The sequence below is a fragment of the Anopheles stephensi genome, chromosome 3, assembly GCF_013141755.1.
Source record: "Anopheles stephensi strain Indian chromosome 3, UCI_ANSTEP_V1.0, whole genome shotgun sequence".
Classification (NCBI taxonomy): domain Eukaryota; kingdom Metazoa; phylum Arthropoda; class Insecta; order Diptera; family Culicidae; genus Anopheles; species Anopheles stephensi.
Genome location: NC_050203.1, coordinates 71,769,641 through 71,790,349, shown reverse-complemented (window position 1 = coordinate 71,790,349; position 20,709 = coordinate 71,769,641). Strand labels below are relative to the sequence as shown.

Here is a 20,709-nt window from a genome sequence, read left to right as displayed (position 1 = left end):
TTCACTTCGACCTTCCGCGTACCGGGGGAGGCCGTGCGTGCTTGCTGTGTTTCGTTTTGTTTTTCGATAGCGAATGAAATTTAAAAAAATGGAGGAAGCAAGTCCTTTTTTGTGTGCCCTAGGACCAGGCATTCGGTTTCGAGGCTTCCCTACCAAACCTGGTTATCGTGTGCAGTTTTTTTTCAGGCTATAAAGGCCGTAGTTTTGTTAAATTTTTTGAAATTATTAAATAACTATTCATCATTAATTACTACACATATTAACACATTCTTATCACCTCCTATGAACATCAAATCCTGTATATTGTTTGGTAAGGCAAATAAAATCAAAATGTCTTCCCGTAGCAATGCTACCTTAACCGCGACGGTTAAAGCGCGAACCCGATTTGTTTATGATTATTGGGCAGCCAAATATCGTCATAAAGAAGCTACCATCGTCCGCCAGCGTGATGTTAACAGCAGCATTCGATTCCTTTTTTTTTCATCCAACATTCGCATTCCACCGAATCTGCGCCGAACTATTTCCAATCGAAGGTTAACGGTATCAGATATCTGTTGATTCAATTTTGATGCCGGTTGTAATTGTCGTGGCTGAAAATCATATTTTCCTGGTCGGTTGGAAAACGCATTGCCACATCACAGATTGGAAAAAAAGAATCCTTTTTTCCGATTGTAATATTTATCGCGAACTATAAAATCCGACCAATGTAAACAAACCCGTCCACACTTTTGGGATTGCATTTTATTGCGTTACGGTGCAATCGATAAGGCTCGGGTGTTTTAAAACAAACACTATAGATTGCTTTAATATCTACGGGATCCAATTTTCCTGAACGGGTTTATAATAAATCGATTAAAATATTTACTACAGCAGCCATAATCATTCGCGATGCCATCATCACCATGGTGCTAAAGACGGTAACAATCATTCGTAGCCATTTTGCTCCGTTTTATGTGTGTGCGCGGTGACCATCACACACGCAAGGGACAAATTGAATAAAATCGTTTAAAATGTCCCCGGCGAAATTAATTGTCCTGGTTGATTGGCCTGTTTTTAATTAAAGTTGTTGTAAAAAAATCCTCTACAGGGAACTTCAACTGTAACTATGCCCCAGTGGTCGATTTTTCGTGCTGTAAACCATATGCGTTCTTTACAATTTTATTTAAGCTTTAACTTTGTTTCCCCTCATTAATTGCACAAGCGATTACATTTACAATTACTATTTAATAACAAAACTTCTCTCTCACCTCAAGGAAATTGGATACATCAGCGTTCACCTCACATTCATTCACATCACGAAAGGTTAAACAACTTACTCCCAACACTCACAGTGAGTGTTGCCGTTAAAGCTTGACGGATGAGTTTACTGGCCACTGCGCACCGGACATCAAGTCATAAGCTTCGTACCATTTATCATTCACCGCACCGCTATCGCGCGGTTCTTCTCCTACGCTTGGGGGGAAATATTTAAATTCCCACCCTAGCAAAAACCCCGTCGGTACCGGGATCACTCCTGCCCGTTGGGGGATTACGCACTGCGTTCGCGTATGTCCACTTCATCAAGCGCCTTGTTGAAGGCTTTTGTCTCAATCACACCGCTTTGCAGGGTAAAAGATTAAAAAACGTTCCAACCATTACACTGTTGTGCTCTGCAATCCACGCACTAAACGAAAGCGCCACGAGGGCATGATTATGGACGCGTAAGCGTCCGAAGAAGGGTCGATTGGATCGCACCCGATCGCTTTCCATTTTTCATCCACCGTTTAACATGGGAAATGTTTTTTTTTTTGTTTTTAAACAACATTTTTAAACCTTTCTGGTGCGTTATCTCTGCCGAGAACGAGCAGACGCCCGGTAAGTGGAGCACCATGAATAATGATTTAATTATAAATTAACCACCGCGAGTGTATGCTGCTGCGTCCCGAAATTAGCCCTCAGGCTGATTTATGAAGCGAAAAGCAACGCACTCCGGAGTAAAACGTTTGTTTGGAATGTCGCGAAATTGGAGGATCGCTTTGAAGAGTGGTAGAAGTAATAGCACCTCGGGTCTGCCATTTTCCAGATGCTGTCTCACCGAATCCGGTCCTGGCATTCCGGATGGTGTTTAATTCCCTGAAAGTATCATAAATTTTCTCTCCGTACAGCGCACAAAAGAATTTCACAGTGAAAGCGTCCGGAGAGAGGATCAAGAGGATCAACAGGAGGTTAGCAGGAAGTGGTGTGACGCTTTTCATATGGTGACGTTTAGCGATAAGGAAAACCTTCCGGTGGGGGCGCATGATTAAAAGCGATTTAAACGCACGTTACCCACACACACACACACACCCATACGTAGCTATTTTCAGCGTCCCATTGTTGTGGAAAGCCTGGTGAACCTGGTCCTGTGCAGTCCACTGGACGAAGCTTTTCCAGTAATTGGTCACACAATTTATTCGCTCGCGTTAGCGCCGTATCATAAATCTCCACCTCCAAACCGTTCGCAACACGTGGTGGTCTTATTTTTCATCATAAATCCTTCTGGCTGGCCATATAACACTGTATGTGTGTGTGTGTTTGTGTGAGTGTGTATTGTCCGGCGACCGGATTGGGGCTTTCGCAAATTGCATGCCCTAATCGCAAATCGTGATGAAGTGTTTGCCTGCGAACGGGTCAAACTAGTGTCCTTGGAGCGTGAACAAAACGGGAGAAACGTTTGGCCGCGGTACGGCAAGCCCAGCGGAGGAGAAAAGTCCTTGTTTAATTAAATCGTTTCTAACCGCTACCGGGAGTGTTTCGGTTTGCACAATCCGGCGGGGCAGCAATCGATCGTGTTCCTGGCGTGGAATAATTCGCATCGCATTCGCCGCCATCTTTATCCGGAGGGAAAAGATCTATTATGTTGCCATTGTTTCCAAGGTTGGAACGCTTTATGCTAGCAAAAGCTTATCGACTCTGTTGCACCCTCCCCTGCCTAGAGAGCTTTAACCGGAAAGGATGTGGTTTTTGCGTTGTAAACTTTGGAAAACATCTATGCACAAAGCGAGAGCTACCGAAGAAGCGTCCAGCCGAATGCCATCATTTTCGTCACCGGCACAGTGATTGAACATGATCTCTAGCGGCGGGCGTTGATGGTGGGATGAGTTTTCTGTCTCAATCCACCGCTCACTGGATGTGTCGGTAAGGTGGCTGATTGAATCAAACTGTTACCGTGACGCAACAGGGGCAACATTGTGGTACACTCATCCGAAAAACCCTTCACGTCGTGGTTCAGTCCCCTTTTCCGGACTTCCACGATTGATCACCGTTGTAGGTGCATGCTGTGAGAGAACGTGTGCGTTTGGTCAAAATTTTATAGAACAAAATGTTTAATCGAATATTGAATTTAAGCTCAACGGGTCATAAAACAGATGATTTAGCATTGAATTTGCACTATTGAACTATCCGTTGCATACATTCAGGCGTAATCTTAAATTACGCCTTAAAGTATGCAATTCAATATTGAATCAAATTTTGTCCCGCTTTTATTTCACGATTTTGGGCATGGCGTGGATTCAAACGTTTTCATAAAACTTTTATATAAAATAAATGTCATTTTACAGATAAGTGATAAACTTGAAAAAAGATTTATTCAACACAATAAAAAATTGTCCCAAAATCGGATTTCTTTTGTACATTGTTTCGAACTAAAACGTTTGGTACGATTTTGAGCTTGACGTTGCAGCCCCAGTGGCACACGGGTCTTCGCTTGTAACCCTGGACGCTCTAGACGCTTGAACGGGTGACCTCTAGAGGCCTATTATCCACACCTCCGTTTGCTAGGGTTGGACTGATGTTGCACAAAAAAGAGCAATCGTCCGATGCTAGAGACGGATGTGCGTCCCCGGTCCACACTGTATGACCATTTAAACACACACAAACCCACGTGCGTGTTATCGACGAGTACAGCAAACTGGCCAACACGGATCGATACGATGAACGATAGAGCACTAGAAAAGGGTTTGCATGTGTGTGTGTTTCGCGGCCCACATTGCATTCCGTATCGTGCAACTACCCAGCGCAACGCATGCATAATGCAGACAGTGCAGTTCATAATTCAAACAACAGCCAATTTCCGGCCGTGGTGGCCACTTGAATAGCGACCGACGCATCCTTTTGTAACTTTGGCGGTGGTGCACAAAAACGGTGCACTCCACTGCGCTACCCTCTAATCATCGATTGGACTCACGTGGCACTATGTGCATGCAACGTGCAACGCGCACCATTTCGTACGGATATAGCACATAACGAGTGCTTACTATAAAATTAAAACGCTTCACGCATTACTTACGATCCGGTGGGGTGCATGGAAACAATTTCTCAATCGATAGAATTTCGCGTGCAGTACGGCGAACCGCGAAGCAACGCGAATGTTTAATTAAAAGGTACAAGCTAGCGTTCTGTTTTCGAACTTGCGTGACGCTTTCCGGATAAGTAGGCAAACTTTTGTGACACCCTGGGTGGTCCACCCGGGCTTTGTAATAAATGTTGAGAGACTTTCATGGACGTTTTGTGGGGCTTGTGAATGCTTGTTCAGTACTTTTACTAGTTTTTGTATGTGTCGTTCGTGTTTGCAGAAAGAATTACGAAATCAGTCTGTCAGTTTTCATTAAGTTTTTAACCTGTCCAACTGTCTAATCAAAACAATGTGAATTCCTGTTGCAATTCCTTGATAGGGTTTTGTGAGGTTCCTAAGCTTCCTTCAGTTAATCTGCTTTGGCTATATCGAATTCATAACATAATTTATCTCACTTTATCTAATATTATCCATACTCTAAACCATCTTACGTATCTAATCTATTATCATTCGCTATAAATCCGCTTCCGCAAGTAGTAGAGGGATTACTTTACAAAATACCACTCATTATCTAAAATGTCCCTAGCCATAGTCCCTAGGGCACATCACGCTCTCTCAGCTCATAATCCCTTCCCGGGTGCTCTTATTCTTCCTCGATTTCGATAATCCATCATCGATTCTATCGCCCGTCGCATCATTTCTCTGGTCTTACGTTTGCACGGTAGCTTATTTGCACTTCGTGACCATGGCTTAAATGGCCAACTTTCGTTCCACAACACACAGGTCACACACAGTACGAAATATTGCTTCTCCTGCAATACATTGATTGCTTGGTGGACCTTTCGCCGACCCGATCGATCGAGCACGGTTCGCCGCCCGGCCAACCTTTTTCGGCAGATCGATTCCACCGATAGCGTTGAATGGTGGAACAATAACCGTAACTTTTACATCGGATTAACATAACTTTCAACCTGAACGATTTCGATTCCGGCTGGCAGTGTAAGGCAGAAAACCGAGTGTCTCCACCCAACCATGGTAAGCACGAAGACTCTGATTGCACTGGCGCGCTAGAATTGGTGATTATTGTGCTGTTTTGTTATGCTTTCTTTTCTAGCACTTGCCGCGCTCGCTGTGTCAATGCAGCGCCATGAGCTCACCCAACCGGGGAAGTGTCCGTTAATGTCCGCTTTGACGTTCGCGTACCATTTTGTACCCCGTTTTTCCTCTTCGCTCTGTAACTCGGCGAAGGATGGCTTGCTGCTAGCACTTTAGTAGCGCTGATGCTGCCTGAGAAGCGTACTGGGTTAGCGTGTGGTGTACGGCACGGTTGCGATGCCCGATCTTCTCGACAATGAACATGGTCCGGTTATAGCTATTTGTACCTATTTTATTGCATCCTGCACCGGGACTCGTCTTTGTGTGGTGCGCGGAAGCAAATGTGTTATTTCAGGGTACGGTCGTACCATTTGTTAGCCCAACGTCGTAAATGAGCGGACATTATTGTTGAAGTAAGAAGGGGGCCAATATAGCTTCCGTGTAGGCAGTGATGGCAGTGAAAGCTGAAGTAAACTGAGGATTAAATTTACCAGAAAACGATAATGAAAGAGGTTAAAACCATTTATACCATTTTTTCTTTCAAACTGATATGTTTTGTTCAACCACAATAATTTATGTTTCACTCTCAATATCAAAGATTTATCTCTTGCACAAAGCTCGCATTGTTCTCAGCAAATGTGGTACTTCGCCAGTTAATCCCGTTTATACTGGTGGCTTTTTGATTTCATTGTGCTCAACCGCTATCTCGCAGCGCTCTCACCAGCCAGCGATAATAATAAAGAATGTCACAATGTCGACCCTTTTCATCACAATTCTTTTCACTACAGATAAACCTTAGGACAAATGGAATGGAACGCTAACGGTGACTGCGGATGGAGGTCGTTGAGGAATTAAAAGGTCAGTTGGGTTGCTTGTGGAAAACCTGTTTTCCTTCCCTCCTGGATAACCCTTTTGAGAGCAGCACAAAAAGCACAGAAACATATGTGGCTAGCCGGACAAATGTTATCCGTTCATTTCTATGCTTAATCCCCCGGCCAGTCGCTTTTGCGTTTCATATTTCACTAGGGCTCAATGCTATTTTGTCACGAGTTTAACGCGGCTGCATTCACTTCATCCACGGTGACTCGTACACCGAATGCCAGCTTTTCTACCCTTTTACTTCAAAAAGCAACCAGCCACGGTACAGCCAAACTTCGAAACAAATGAGACCCTAGGCACCCTTCAAGAACAAAAATATGAAGCACTTTCATCACAAAAAAAATAGCATTTTATTCACGCATTATCCACACTATTTCGCTTCAAAGGAAACCAAAAGCAACGAAAAAAAAAAACTTCCTTTCACATTATTGAACTGCACCCAGGGAATCCTGTCCGTACAATGTAGTAGAACACAAATCGCGTGTCATTGTGCCGGGGGGTTCACCCACCTTCCTCACCTGCTCCTACAGCTTCTCACAGCTGCTGAGCTGAGCTTTATGTTTCGTGCAAAACCCGCTGCGCTGTGCTTTGATTCAACGGGGATTGGTTAATTGTGCAGACAAAACAAAACCAAACCAGAAGTGAGAATGATTTACACCCGCCGGCATCGCTGTACAACGCAGGCTTACACCGTTCTGTGTTTCGGTGTGGTGCGAAATGTGGTTGTTTTGTGTGTGTGTGTGTGTGTGTTTTACGCTTCATTTTTGTACCAACAACCAACAACAGTATTCTTGCCGTGTGGCTTTATTTGCAACTCTTTTTACTTTGGCGTGTGTGTGTGTGTGAACTAGTATTCGCACTTTTATGTAGAATCATAGCTGAAAGCAAACAATTGCGTGCCAAGCGTGATGAGTTCGCAATGGAGAGGAACATTTTGGCACGCGTCATAAAACACCAGGCGTCTCCATTGTTCTGCAAATATTTTTTACCAAGGCTTTTCAATGCTTGGGTTTACATTTTTTTTTTTGTAAAAGAAACATACCGACTATTAGCCAGGTGGTGGGATGATAGTTCTCTAATATAAATAGCAAACATTTTTATGTCTATTGTGTATTCTCAAAATTATGCCCCTAAAGATAGGCAAAATGCATGACAGGACATGCTTTTTATTGTTGTATTATCAGTTTATTTGACTTATTTACAATGTTTTTCCAATTTATCAACCATTTCTGATAATTGTTTAATCGCTTTTAAATAGTAAGATACTCCCTCGAAATGCTTTCCCCTATGCTTCTTCCTTCTTTACCGTGGCACAACTGTAAAGCTTCGCAAAGAAACAAGCACCCAATTACTTTACCCACATCGGCAAACGCCACAAGACGCTAGCGAGGTGCATAAATCAACTTATTCCGCTTGTCAACCATACCGCTTATGCTTGCTATCGCAAGCAGAAAACGCAGCGTATGCACAAGAGCGTTCGCAAAAAAAAACAACACCGTGACCTGCCAAAAGCCAACCAGCAAGGTGAGCCACAAGAAGGTTCGACCGGCGCCGTGTACGGTGTAAAATAATGCACAAATTGGCCACGAAAGATTTGCTTCTTCATACACACGCACACATGCATAAACTATACCGTTCATGCACTTGCCCCAAAGAAAGAAAGGTGAGCGCAAGAAGCGAACGAAGGCGCTTCTTCCATTATTTTGCATAAACGAGCAAACAAAGCGCAACGGTGCAGATGGTGTGGTGTGGGGCAAGCAAAGCTAGCTCGGCCGCACTGAACCGTGCCGAGAAAAAAGGTAATTGAACTTTACCCGAGCGGTGCGCTTTTGTTCTGGCGGTAGTTTCATCTCCGTTCCTTTCCTTTTGTCTTCGGCTCGGGAAGGAAGTCTTCAGCACTTTCGTGCCACAAACGGCTCTCGCGAACGCTGAAGTAAAAAAAAAAAACAGGCAGGATACTTATAAATTTATAATGGGCTCGTTTATGTCGTTATCATTGCAAATGTTTGTAAAGAGGCACAATACATGGTGGGTCTGCTTGTGCAGAACGCTCGCGTGGTTTCCAGCTACAATGGTGTAGCTGCACGCGATTTGGTTCCGTGGACATTTTTTGTTGGAAACCTTATACCAGGGGCTCAGTGAATTTAATTAATCGTGAACCGATTTTGTTTACCATTCGCCGTTCACGCGTGATTGGATTTATATTTGCATTGGTGTTTATTCTACTATTTTAAATGATGTTTACTTTCAGCACGCTCACTGAAAGTTTCATTATTTGCTTTATTTAATGACTACACCGATTACGGATCGGATTTTTTCAAAGAACCAACCTGAATGTACGCAATCGAAGACTCGTGGCAGTTACAATAACAGCATCATTATAGCTAAAATATTCCATATCTCATATCGCTTAAATTTTCCTGCTTTGAATTCTCGAAATTATTATTCAATTGAAACATTGATTTGCAACCGCCTAAATATGTGGAATTTAACCATATTTTATGCTTAACTTTGTTTCCAAGAATTGTTAATTTTAACAACATAAATAGCGAATAAAAAACTACTTTATTCTAGGCATTGGGCCTCATGCTAAAACTAGTGTCGCACAATATTTGTGATTTTCATTAATCGCCACCCAGGTCTAACGCACAGTGCCATGTTTTAAGAGGATTTTTAAGTTTTGTGCCTAAATTTATGCAACTCAGAGATGGCAAGACCACTATAACTAAAATATTGCATATTGTCTTAAGCACTTGAAATTTTCAAAATTTCTGCCTAAATGTATGCAATACACGACACAGGCATAGCAATACCATCGTATTTAAGATATTTCATACTGCTAAACCTCTCCTGAATCTTGTTCCCAGCATAATGGTTTAATTAGAACATTTAATTTGTAGCCCCCAAAATTTATGCAATTTGTCGCTATTTTATTCTCCACATGTTTTCCCACAACTGCTCCCATTTTGGCAACGTAAATTCATTTTACAGCACATGAAACAATATGTGTGCCCCGCCTCTCACTGCCTTTTCTTAAACTCATGTCACGCAATGTTGGCGACTTTCATTTAGCCCCCACCCCCTCCCAGGCTTAACATGAATTCACAGGCGCCCGCTATGAATATATATTTTCATCCCTAAAATTATCATATATTGCGTACATAAATTTACACTTTCCGGAAGAAAAAAAAAAGGAAAGTAAGTAAAACTTTTTCTCATTACTCCTTCCGGCTGACCTGGCGTTGTTTTTCACTGGTTGCGAGAAACTCCCTCTCACTCTCCCCCTCCCCCTCCCATGGCACATCTCATGTGCGTCGTATTGCCCGGAAGGGTCACAATAAATTGTGTGCCCGTTCCACCACCAGCTCCAGCGCTATGTGTTAGTTAGTGCTCTCGTGCGCTTGCCTCCCTTTTGTGCGCTTGTTGTTTGAATATTCATAAGACAAGCACTTTAACCTTTCTTTCGCTCGTTGTTGTGATTTTTCCTGAAAAGGTCAATAATGGGAAAACTGTGCTCAATTTATTTATTATACGCGTATTGCTTTCTAGCGTGAGTGTGTAATCCACGAGGGCAGCGATTTTCCACACAACCAAGCACACCGCCGACACACACACGTACAGGGTTTCACATCGTAGGTCATACACACCGGGCAGAAAAAGGGGGATAGTTTTTAGGTGCCAATTCTGATTGTGCATGCATGAAACGAGTCGTTGGCCGACGTGTTGAAGCGAACAAAACACAGAACGCAAAGCACTAATTATAACGGTCCGAAGCTTTCTGGCCCCCCTTGTATGTGTGGTGGTATTTAGGGTGCCACGAAGTTCAAGGATATCCGGAAAATAGTGCTTTTTCTCGCTCCAGATAAAACTGGTGAAAGGGAAACCGAGCGGGGCCGAATGTAGAATTTTAACCTCAACCTTTTCTTCGTCCAACGTCCAACACATTCAACGCCACAAAAACGGTGTTAAACCTGGCGGAGAAGGGTTGGCTCCAAAATACTCGACATGCCATGACACATCCCCACCGGAGAATGATTTATTTGAGTCGCTCACACAGTTCCCCGTGTGATGATGTTACCCTGACTCGCTTCTCATTGCTCTTCTCGTCCGCCAGATGATGAGGGTCCTTCCAACAAACTAACGGCAAAATGGCAAACGGAGCAGCAAATGAAGTCCCGTTGCCCCGCACGATGCTGTCCACCGGGATCGGGTTGCAGGTGGGGAATTGGTACAGGGACGATTAGTGCAAACTGTTGCTCGCAACCACACGCATACACGACCAACGGAGTGACAGCGCTGCAAAACCATAATTCCTTGGTGAGCTCTCGGGTACATGTGGTGTGAGTTCCGGAGCACAAAAAAGCAGGGATGTGCACGGGTGAAGATGAGGATAGAATCCCTGTCATCGTTGTTTTGATGGGTCATTGCTTTGTCGGAGAGGTCCGTGAGACGATGGACGGGTTGGTGTCACCATCCGATGGGATGAAGCTGACGTTATACTAGCTGGCAAAGCTTTTTGCCCATTTTATTATGATGGATGCGAGCGTGAGAGATGTTGTGTATTTTCCCTTGGAGAAGTAAATCAATTTAATAAATCTCATTAATTCATGTAACCGTTGTTCGCAGCTTTGCACAAATTTCGTAGATAATTTGAGTCGGGAACATGTTTTATCTGATAAAACTGCTGAAAGTTTAGGACTTCATTTTCAGCACACAATATTTCACTAATTTCTGAGCTTAGACGAACTTCTGGATAAAAATCTATTATTTCGCTTCGATTCAAATAAACATTTAGAGCGCATTGCATACTTTCAGGCGTATTATTCCTGAAAAAAGTAAATAATTAATTTATACGCCTAAATGCATGCAATCAGCATTCGCAATTCAACATATTGTTTTACAGAGTACGCTTTTTTTAAACGCTTTTACGGATGGTTTTGGTCCCGTCCCGAGATTTTTCCTAATAAGTGTACCTAGTGTACAAAATACAATAATATCACCTGTATGAACCACTATTCATCATCATACCAAGAAGTGTTCTACCGATTCAAAATCTAAACCAAACACCATCCAAAAAATATCTCTGACATTGAGCACAGTTCTTTGCATCATGCAGAAATAAGCAACACCTCATAAAAGAAGCACTTCCAACGCAAATAAAATAGCTTTCGCCGTGATAAAAAAAAAACAAGCATTAGAAACACCATGCACTGCTGCAATCAAACCGGCTGAATGAACAAGTGTCGCGCTCCATACACGTAACGATGGCGTTTGTTATTGACGACGCTGGAAGAAAAAAAATAGTAGCCAGCTTACGGTGGTAGTATCGCATGCACACTGGCACATCTTCTAAGCGCTCCTGCAAAGTACGGCACAATCGTTCCCGATCTTTGGCACGGTACGACACTGCGCACCTAGACTCGATCCGATAGACTGTGTCGTCTGGGCTGCACCGGCCGCATCACTGCCGCCTCTAGCCGAAGTGTATTATTTTTCAAACAGTTTTATCCTCACGCCCGGGGATAACTGTTGTGAAGCTGGAGATCTTCTGCCATCTCTAGCCCTTGCAATATCCCATGGCCAGAGCAACAAAAAAGCGCAATCGGCATCTGCAGTGCTTTTGATGATTTCGTTTTCAGTGTAGCCTGTGTGTATGTTCTGGGGTTGAATGTAGTCTTCCACCAGCTCTTACCTTTGCCGAAGAAGGCTTCGTCTTGGCACCACGCCGTTGCAACTGCATGCAATGAAATGAAACTATCCGAAAATGTCCTCAATTTTTGTGTCACGAGTCTTTTTTTCGGGGGCTTTTCCTCTGTTGCCTCTTTAGAATCAACAACATTTCAATGTGTTCTTTTGTGAGATGCTATCCCAAATTCGCTCCAGTAGACAGTGACGATACATTTTTTAACGCCATCCAATCATTTTCTGCTCTATGAAATCTAACTTTGAGTACGCTGGGGGTTTTTTTTCTAGGTGGATTCTCAAAACCAACCTTACGGTTGAAGCATGGTCCCGGCAAGGACACCAGCGTCGTTTGTTTCTGTTTTTGTGGTGCGCGTCGCTCGAAAACCATCACACCAGCCATCGTCATCATTTCTGCTGTCGTGGCAGTCGATCTCCATCGTAAACGTTTCGGGCATCTCGTTAGGGAAACGGCAATGGAAGAGGTGTTGCTGTTTGCATTTAAATATCGTTTTCACGCGCAACAAACAGCGAAAAGATTGCTTCGGGCAAGTTTTTTATTGTTTTCCCCCTCCTTTTGGGAATACACAAGCGAATCTCTGTTCTGGAGCGAAATTGAAACCTCAATTTTAACCGCCTTTTTATAACGTGTGTCACCGTTCGCTGACCGTTCGGCGGAAGTTTGCTGATGTCCTCTTCAGTGCTTTTTTTAAATCGTGTGGAACAAGTAGGGCATAAGGCTTTATAATGGGAAGAAAATTGAATGTAATATCAATTGTTGATTTATGAGCGGACTTCCGCCTTTCAATGAAAAATCATAATTTTCTCGCCGACAAATTTGTATTGAGCCACCCAAAACAAGCTTAATTTATATGTTTTACTCCAGAAGAGACTAAATAAATTACCCAAAATCGTCCTATTATGCCTACAACGATATTTTGATTCTTCAAATTGCCTACATTTAGGCGCTGTTAAAATATTTTACCTTCAAATTGCCTAAACGCAGGCGTTTTTGATGCGTTTTGTTAAATGAACACATGTTTTACGAAAAAAACACCAAATTTTTTACCCTTTTCTTATCAAACTAAACTTTAACGTAGCTCATTACCGATTTCTTCTGTTAAATTTAACACTGAATACAGAGTTTCTTAACCCTAATGTGTGTCGTATAATCAAGAACAAACTGTCCATAAACCTTAGCCGCAGTAATTATTGTCATCAGAACAACCTATTGCGGACATAACCATTCACAAACGGATATAAACAGACTGCTGATGCGAAAGTTCAAGCCTAATTCAATCGTCACACCGCTTAGCTGGCTCACCTTTGACGTCAACCCATTAGATGAATCGTCCTTTTGACGTCTTCTGATGCCGTGTGATTAATGTGACGCAAAATGGTGTGATTCTTGTCACAACTCCACACCAACTCCACAGCACACGTTCGCTATCGCTACCGTAAGTGATATTAAATTTAATCAACAATGTCGTGGTACCCCGGGCAAACCGGGCTCGCTGCTCACCAATAAAATACCTTCGCTTGCCTTCGCCTTCAACCAACCAAGCAAGAAGAATCCCATTAGCTCGCGATTTCGTAGCGCCAAAAAAAAAAGCCAAAATGTTGCAAAAGCCATTTAGTCCATTGGCAATCGCAATTCGCCGATCCGCCGTCGTCGTCGTTGCTCTATTACTCGGCTCGGCCATCAATTATCGGGGACGAGGTTTGAGGAACGAAACGTGGCGCACGACGGTCCGTTGTCGAAATGGATCGCGCGAAAAAACACAGGGAACACAAAGCAACGTGAATTGGAGAACAATTTCGAACGCTACAATTGCTGTACATTTCACCAATCAACCGGAAGCGCAGTTTATAGAGTGCTGTTGAAGGCTAAAGCGAAGTAATGTGGCACGAAAAAAAATGGCGAACTTCTGGCATAAGTCTAAATGGAACGGAATCTCCCAATCAGTCTGCAGTAGTGGCCATTTAGTTTTGTAGTGTTATCGATTGAACGAACCACGAGCGGCACGAGTACAGTGTGTGCCAGTGTTTCATCAAAACAAACAGTCGGTTCGGAACGATCAAACTTTTTCCGGTATGAGTTATTGTTTTAATTAACCAATTTAATGGGATCAATTCATTTGGGATATCGTTTTATCAAATGCTTCTTTAAAAAAATGCAGACATGAGGCATTTTTTGTCATACACTGTGCCCTAATTCTCTTCTAAAGCGCTAGTGGAACCTTCAGTGCAGGAAAGTAGTTGAACATTAAACCAACTCTCGGTGCCCATCGTTTGGACGAGTGATAAAATTCGATTGCTTACGCAAGGAACGAGAGGAGAAAAAATGCAATCCTAGCTGTTGCAGCACACAGATGCACAGCAGACTAACCGGGAAGGAACGACGAGTGAAAGAAGGAAAAAAGCACACGGCACAGTGGACGAGAAATACCACCATTTTGCGTCGAATAACTTTTGATGAGAATTTTCCTACGTTTACCTCGTCCTCGTGCGGAATAGTTTTTCTTCTTCCGCACCCGAGAGTTCCAGACAGGAGAGGGGAGCCCGATGTGTGCCATCTGGTTTTGAGATCATTTAACAATTTCTATTTGGAATTCGAGTGTTCCAGATGGGCTTTGGAGAAAAAGCAACCCTCAAGCGAGCACTGGCGAGTGTGTTTGTGGCCAGCGTACTGACTCCAAAGCGCAACTTGCGGGGGAAAAAAGCGAACGTTTGTCCGTCCCGAGCGTATTGCGAGTTTCGAATTTTGATTACCCACTGCGACTGCGACCTCGAAACCGGAGAGTTTTGATCGAATTCGATTTCGATTTTATGTTTTATTGTTGTTTTCTTACGGTCTCCTTCTACTCCCGAATGTGTGTGTGTTAGCTTCTGCGGAAAGAATCGTTCTTATATGAGTCAGATTTATGTTACCGATACATTACCTTCAGGTTCATCTATCTTGAGTTCGTTCTTGGAATCGGGTTTCCGGGAATCATTAAATTTTAAACCATGGATGCATAACTGCTGCTGCTGCCGATGATGGTGCTTTCACCCATTCACTAATACGACTCCTATAATTCCTGTTCCATTATGATTTGGAAAATCCAATTGCAACCAGAGCGATGCTGATGCTAATTGCTATTTCAACGTTTGCACAACAGATGATACATCTGCTTTGCAAGAGCTGGGAAATTAGCTCCCTTGCTCAGGTGTGCCCAAGGTGTGGTGTACATTAGATTACCTCCGGGTGCTGAGTTCCATGGGTGTATCGGACACACGATACCGAAATGCAGCCAAGCCTCGGGGGCGAACATGGCCGGTCGGATCAATGATAATTCCCTTCTCATTTCCTGTTACCTGCTGCCTCGCTCCATCCGTCCAATTTGTTGTACAAGCATTTGTTTGCCACTAATTAGCAGCGGCTGCAGATACAATTAGTCGCGGAATGATACGCGCGTGAAGTGTAGGATTTTCAACCCCATTTTTTCCCAACCCACCAACGACCCATGGTATGGTCGCAACCGATGCGAACGTGTTATACGGAGGATGTGATTTTCGGTCGATGGAGAATTTATTATTGACGCATTATCGAAACTCCAACTCTTTGTAGTTGATGGTGCAGATTAGTTGCTGGATAAAAATCGATAATCCTTTCGATATGACTACGATTTTGACTCGCAGTGGTTGGATTGGCTAGATTTGGTGGATTAGCTGTAAGAGCAGTTACTGAAGCTAATTTTGAAATTTAATAAATAAAGCGATTGTTTTTTTGTTTTTGTACGAATGTTACTTAAAAATATATAGCCTGGTTATGTTAAAGAACATCGGACATTATCAACTAGATCAACTATAACTATGGTTTATTTTACGAAGATTATCCTGGCAGACGCATCAGCACCAACACTTCATCTCAGTTTGGACATACCAAGCCTCCTTTGTTCATATCTTCTTTTTCTCTCTTGGCCTAACGACCTCTTATAGGTCATGCCTGCCATTTCTAGCTTACTATACTTATTGATACTTCATAGTTGGATAGTCAGTCCTCATTATGGGGGAACGGCCCAGATGGGATTGGAACACCGGATCTGCAGTGTAAAGACCGGCATCGCTGTCGCCACAGCCACCGGACCTCCCTCTGTTCATATGGTTTGCCTAATAGGACTATACGGACTTGGTCGTCTGGTGACTTTCTCATGACATGTCCAGCCGAAAAGAGCCTGGCGAGTCTTTCTCACTGCACAATGATTATATCACCTTATAGTAAGAGTTAAGCCTAAGAGGAGTTCGTGATTGAGCCGTTGTCGTTGTCTTCAAGTACATAACTTTCGACTCATAGAAATTCATTAGTTTTTAAAAGAACTCCTGTCCCGGAGATGTATGTACTGAACCTTTAAAAGCTCCAACTTCGCCACAGGTGTATCGAACGGAATAGTGCCCTCCTCAGACTGTAATATGATCAGTTGACAGTCAGTACTCTTGCACGTAGCTCAATATCTATCTTGTTGTTGGGGCTAACTTTTGACACCAGTTAGGTGAAGTTTTCGACGACTTGAAAGATGCGTTCAACTGTTTGTGTGTCACTCCTGTGTTTGTTAACAGAACCGCTGATGGTGCATCTGTCACTTTGGTATCTTGCATCGTTAGTCATACAGCCCGCATAGGCAAGTCCCATATCTATGGCAACATTCATGCAATCTGTATGTTCAGCGTATGCTTAGAACTAGATTTGGCTCGCCGAAGTCACAGAAGCTTCCAGCTCGGTGTCTTGGAATGCCTACCCAAGTTGAAGCCAAGTTGAAGCAAGAAATGCCAAGTCGAAGCGAAGAAAGGCATTTTCAAACCAATAACCTGCCATAAATTGTAATATTTCTCAAAAACAAAAATTAACAACTTTGTAAAATGAGCCGTTCAAACACCAATATCGGGAGACTTTCGCTTGTAGGGCATTGCATTGCATAATTTTAGGAGAATTCCCCACTTGCGCCAAAAAGTATGTGATCCTCTAATCCCCTCAAGCTTGGTCCCGGTTTGTGATTTCGGTATGCCAATTGTTTGCCTAGATTTTATTCTCTTTCCATAAATACCGAATAGACAGCTTTATATTATTTCTAGAAAGCGATTTTTATTTATAAAACGAAATAAGTTCCTCAGACATAGCGCTTTCCAGTATCAGTTCTTTTGATTTGGTCAAAGAATTCAAATCAACACACAATCATAACATTCCTTCACCGTGCCGGGCGCAATCAATTAGAACATTTTCCCGCTCCCTCCCCACAGTTTTCCTCCCCCAACTGTGTCCGTTTGCGATAAACTCATGCGTCTTTCTCTAGCGAAAGAGTCACTCCCAGTCGCCGCTCGCCTTGAAGAAACCAATTACGGTTGGCCACTGTTTCACACTTTGCTTCTGCCCTGCGCACTCCCCGTAACAAACCTTCAATTTCTCAACTCAAAACCCCACCTCATCCGGTTCGTTACGGGGAAAAGGAATGTTCGTTAGTTTGTTCGGTGTGCGTGAAAGGTAAAAGTTCACCGTAGGCGAAGAGTTTGATGGCAAAACCTCCCGGGGGCTCCTTTCAACCCACCCACCCTACGTCACATCCAACACCTCGAAATGAATGTGATGGGTTCGTCCGGATCTTCTACACTTCAAATTGAGCTGAAGAGGGCAGTAATTTTTGCCCATTGAATTTACCTTTTCGGGCACGAAAGCGGAGGGCACGAAAAGGTTCGAAATACAAGACTGTCTATTTTACTACCGTACGTTCGTCCCGGCACCATTCCCAGCACATTGAGGAAAGCGAGCCGGAGACTAGACGCTCGGAGCAAATCCCTCACTATCCTTTACCGCTTCTTAACGGAGCAGCTTTAGTAGATTGTCTGGTTATTGTTATGTAAATGGTATGTTCTTCTACTGCTGGCGGAATTCAATCATCTGCTTTCGGTGCGGGAGTAATGCCCGTTGCCAGCGTTCCTCCCGTTTCGGGACGGTTTTTTGTCTCCTTCACCCTCTCATAGTGATATTTTCCCACTCGGAACTGTCTCTGGAACTCTTGTGGCTCGTGTGTGGTGTGGTGTAGAGAATGTTCTTACTTCCCGGTCTCGGATTGAAGCAGCTCGGGCGGTGAATTGAAACTAGAATTTTAAAACCCAAAATAGACGGTAGAAGTGTAACCGCATAGATTCCATTTAAGAGTGCTCGTACCAAACCGGACACTGTTTTGGGGGAAGTGTATGTCTATGATCATGAATCTTTAGCAGCTGGCAGGAAAGCACACAATCCTCCGGCCCGATATTCCTGGCGTAGTCCTCTGAGCAGGAATTTAATTTGGCTGCGAAGAGTAACAACGCAAAGCGAAAAAGAAAAGCCCCGAAGCCACCACCAGTTTATCCTCGTTAATTTCTACCGGAAACAAGAAGTTTGTCGTTAGCTTCATGGTCTAGCAAAGGCTGCACTTACTGCAGCTGAATGCTTTTGTGGTAGGAAAAGTTCCCTGCACCATATTTGTTCCTAGCCGGATGTGTAAGAATTTTGCCTAGGCCCCGACAGTTGCATAGTGCTGCATCTGGCCGTGCAGCATTCCTGCTCAATTCACAGCTCCCATTCCCAGGGGACAGATTTGTGATAAAAATGGCAGAAAAGTCATTAAAAATATCTTAACAAGAGTATGTCGTAACGCATGTTGCATACTTTTAGGCGCTCGTAGTGCAATATCATTCAAAACTATCGAACCACCAACATACGCAGCTTGCATTAATGTCGGTGAAATTAACAACTCCTTTGTTTCCTGTTAACAAGGCTGGGGGCCTGGGTCGTTTTCGCAAATAACCGGAAGGGAAGTAAAAGTTAGGCGTAAAAGTTTGGGCAAGAAAACAAAAACCAAGTAGCCCCGATAATCTGGCCACCGACACACATGGAGCGCGTGCGCTGTAAGTCCGGAACGGTTGTGCCAATATGCAGCCCGGATGAACGGTTGGAAGAGTTCGTATGACCTTCCGTGCATGCGACCAGAACCATAACCAGGCGCAACAGCTGTCGACAAATTGGTCGGTCGAGTGGTCGGTGGAAAAATTTACTGCCCATAAGTGCGTTTTATGGCGCTACCGCAACCGTTATCGCACAGGCTGGGCCCGCCAGAAAATCGGCACAAAATCCGAAAGTTCTTCAATAGCGATTCCAAGATTGAAACGGGGGTGTTGGGGTTCTATGCTAAATCTATGCCCGGCTATTTCGTCGTGCCCGGTGTGCTGTGCTTTCGGTTTTGGGTTTTGTGCTGAGCTTGAGACTGCGACATCCTCCTGCTCAGCATGAAGTGTGAAATTAATTGCTGCGGCACGCGGCATACACGACCTTGCCTAGCTGCCGGAATGTTGGCCAGAATGCTGGAGCAACGCAATCGGGGATTTGTTGGCTGGTTGACCAAGTGGCACCGAATGGTCCTTGTTAAAACTCTAAAGCGATCAATTTTGTGCGGTATATTGCTTGCGAGGCTACCGATTTTGGTGTCGGGCGCCTAAAAGTATGCACGCGTGTGTACTGCGGCTGTACGAATTAATTTATCACTGTCATGATCTTAATCGGGATGACCTATGATCTAAAGGGGGATAGCAAAAGAGAAGGTCTTTCAAGAAACACTATTTATGGCGCAATGTTTTGAGAGAGATATTCTTAAAAGTACACCATTTGCGCTAATTGAAAGTTGTACCACAAAACAATGTACCAAACCACCCGAAGGACTGATTTTTAATAAATTTCCATCAGCATCAGACTTGACTTGCCTCGAGCGTCGCTAACCAACCGCTCAACATTTGGAGCATAATTTTCCCAGAACTTATCCGAACAAATGACGGCACGAGACTTGGCGGTGTCTGAGCAAAAGTGCAATCGCTTGAAAACCATCGTCGCCAAAATTGATGACGATAGATTGATTGATGGATCGGGATCGAGTGAATCCAATTACCGATGCGGTACCGGTATTCGCTGCTGGAAATAACGGCAAACCACACTCCAATCTCGGCGACGGCAAAAACCTCCCCCCCTAATTCGCCGACGACAAGTGTGTGTCAGCTGGCAATTGAGAAAAAGCGCTTGTCCCATGTACAATCTCCGTTCCTCTGCTTCCAATCCCCTCTTCCCCCCGTTCGTGAAGTGTGAGGGCAGCCAGAAAGCCACAAATTTGTTACATGCCGCGACGAAACAATGGTCCCGTCGATGGTCGCCTGTCAGCGGGCATCATTCATTCCGAGCGCTTCAACCGATGAGCAATGGCAAGCTAAACCAACCCCGAGACAAGCATCATTGGGCCGCATTATTAATGATGATCCAGCCGTCGATGTACATGTCCCAAAAATTAGAGCTTGTGTGTGATGCATATTTCCCGGATAGCAGGCCGATGTATTTTCGGAACGGAATTTGCAAATGCTAATTAATGTGACCGATAGTGGACGGTTTGCCGATATTTAAATTTGATGTTTCGGAACCTCATTTACGATGCCCACTTTTACTGAGGACTTTGTTTACTGTGTTTTTTTTTTTCACTGTAAAGTGAATAAACTAATAAACTGTAAAACAGTAAAAGAAAAGCTTCACTACAGTACGTCACTGTTCCTGGTGGGTAAATGAGCAATTTAATTGAAATAGATTCAGTTTAAACCGCTTAAAATTTGAAAGGAAAAAATAAATCAAAACTTTTTTTTCGTATCGTACCAATCAACCAACATGTACTTTTCACATAATTTATGTA

The 20,709-nt window shown here is 43.6% G+C and overlaps 1 protein-coding gene across 2 annotated transcripts in view; it reads left to right on the top strand.

Annotated features, from left to right (window-relative positions):
• LOC118513472 (tRNA-dihydrouridine(16/17) synthase [NAD(P)(+)]-like) overlaps positions 1-20,709 on the top strand; it is an 87,986-nt gene that overhangs the window by 49,529 nt on the left and 17,748 nt on the right. The window lies entirely within an intron of this gene.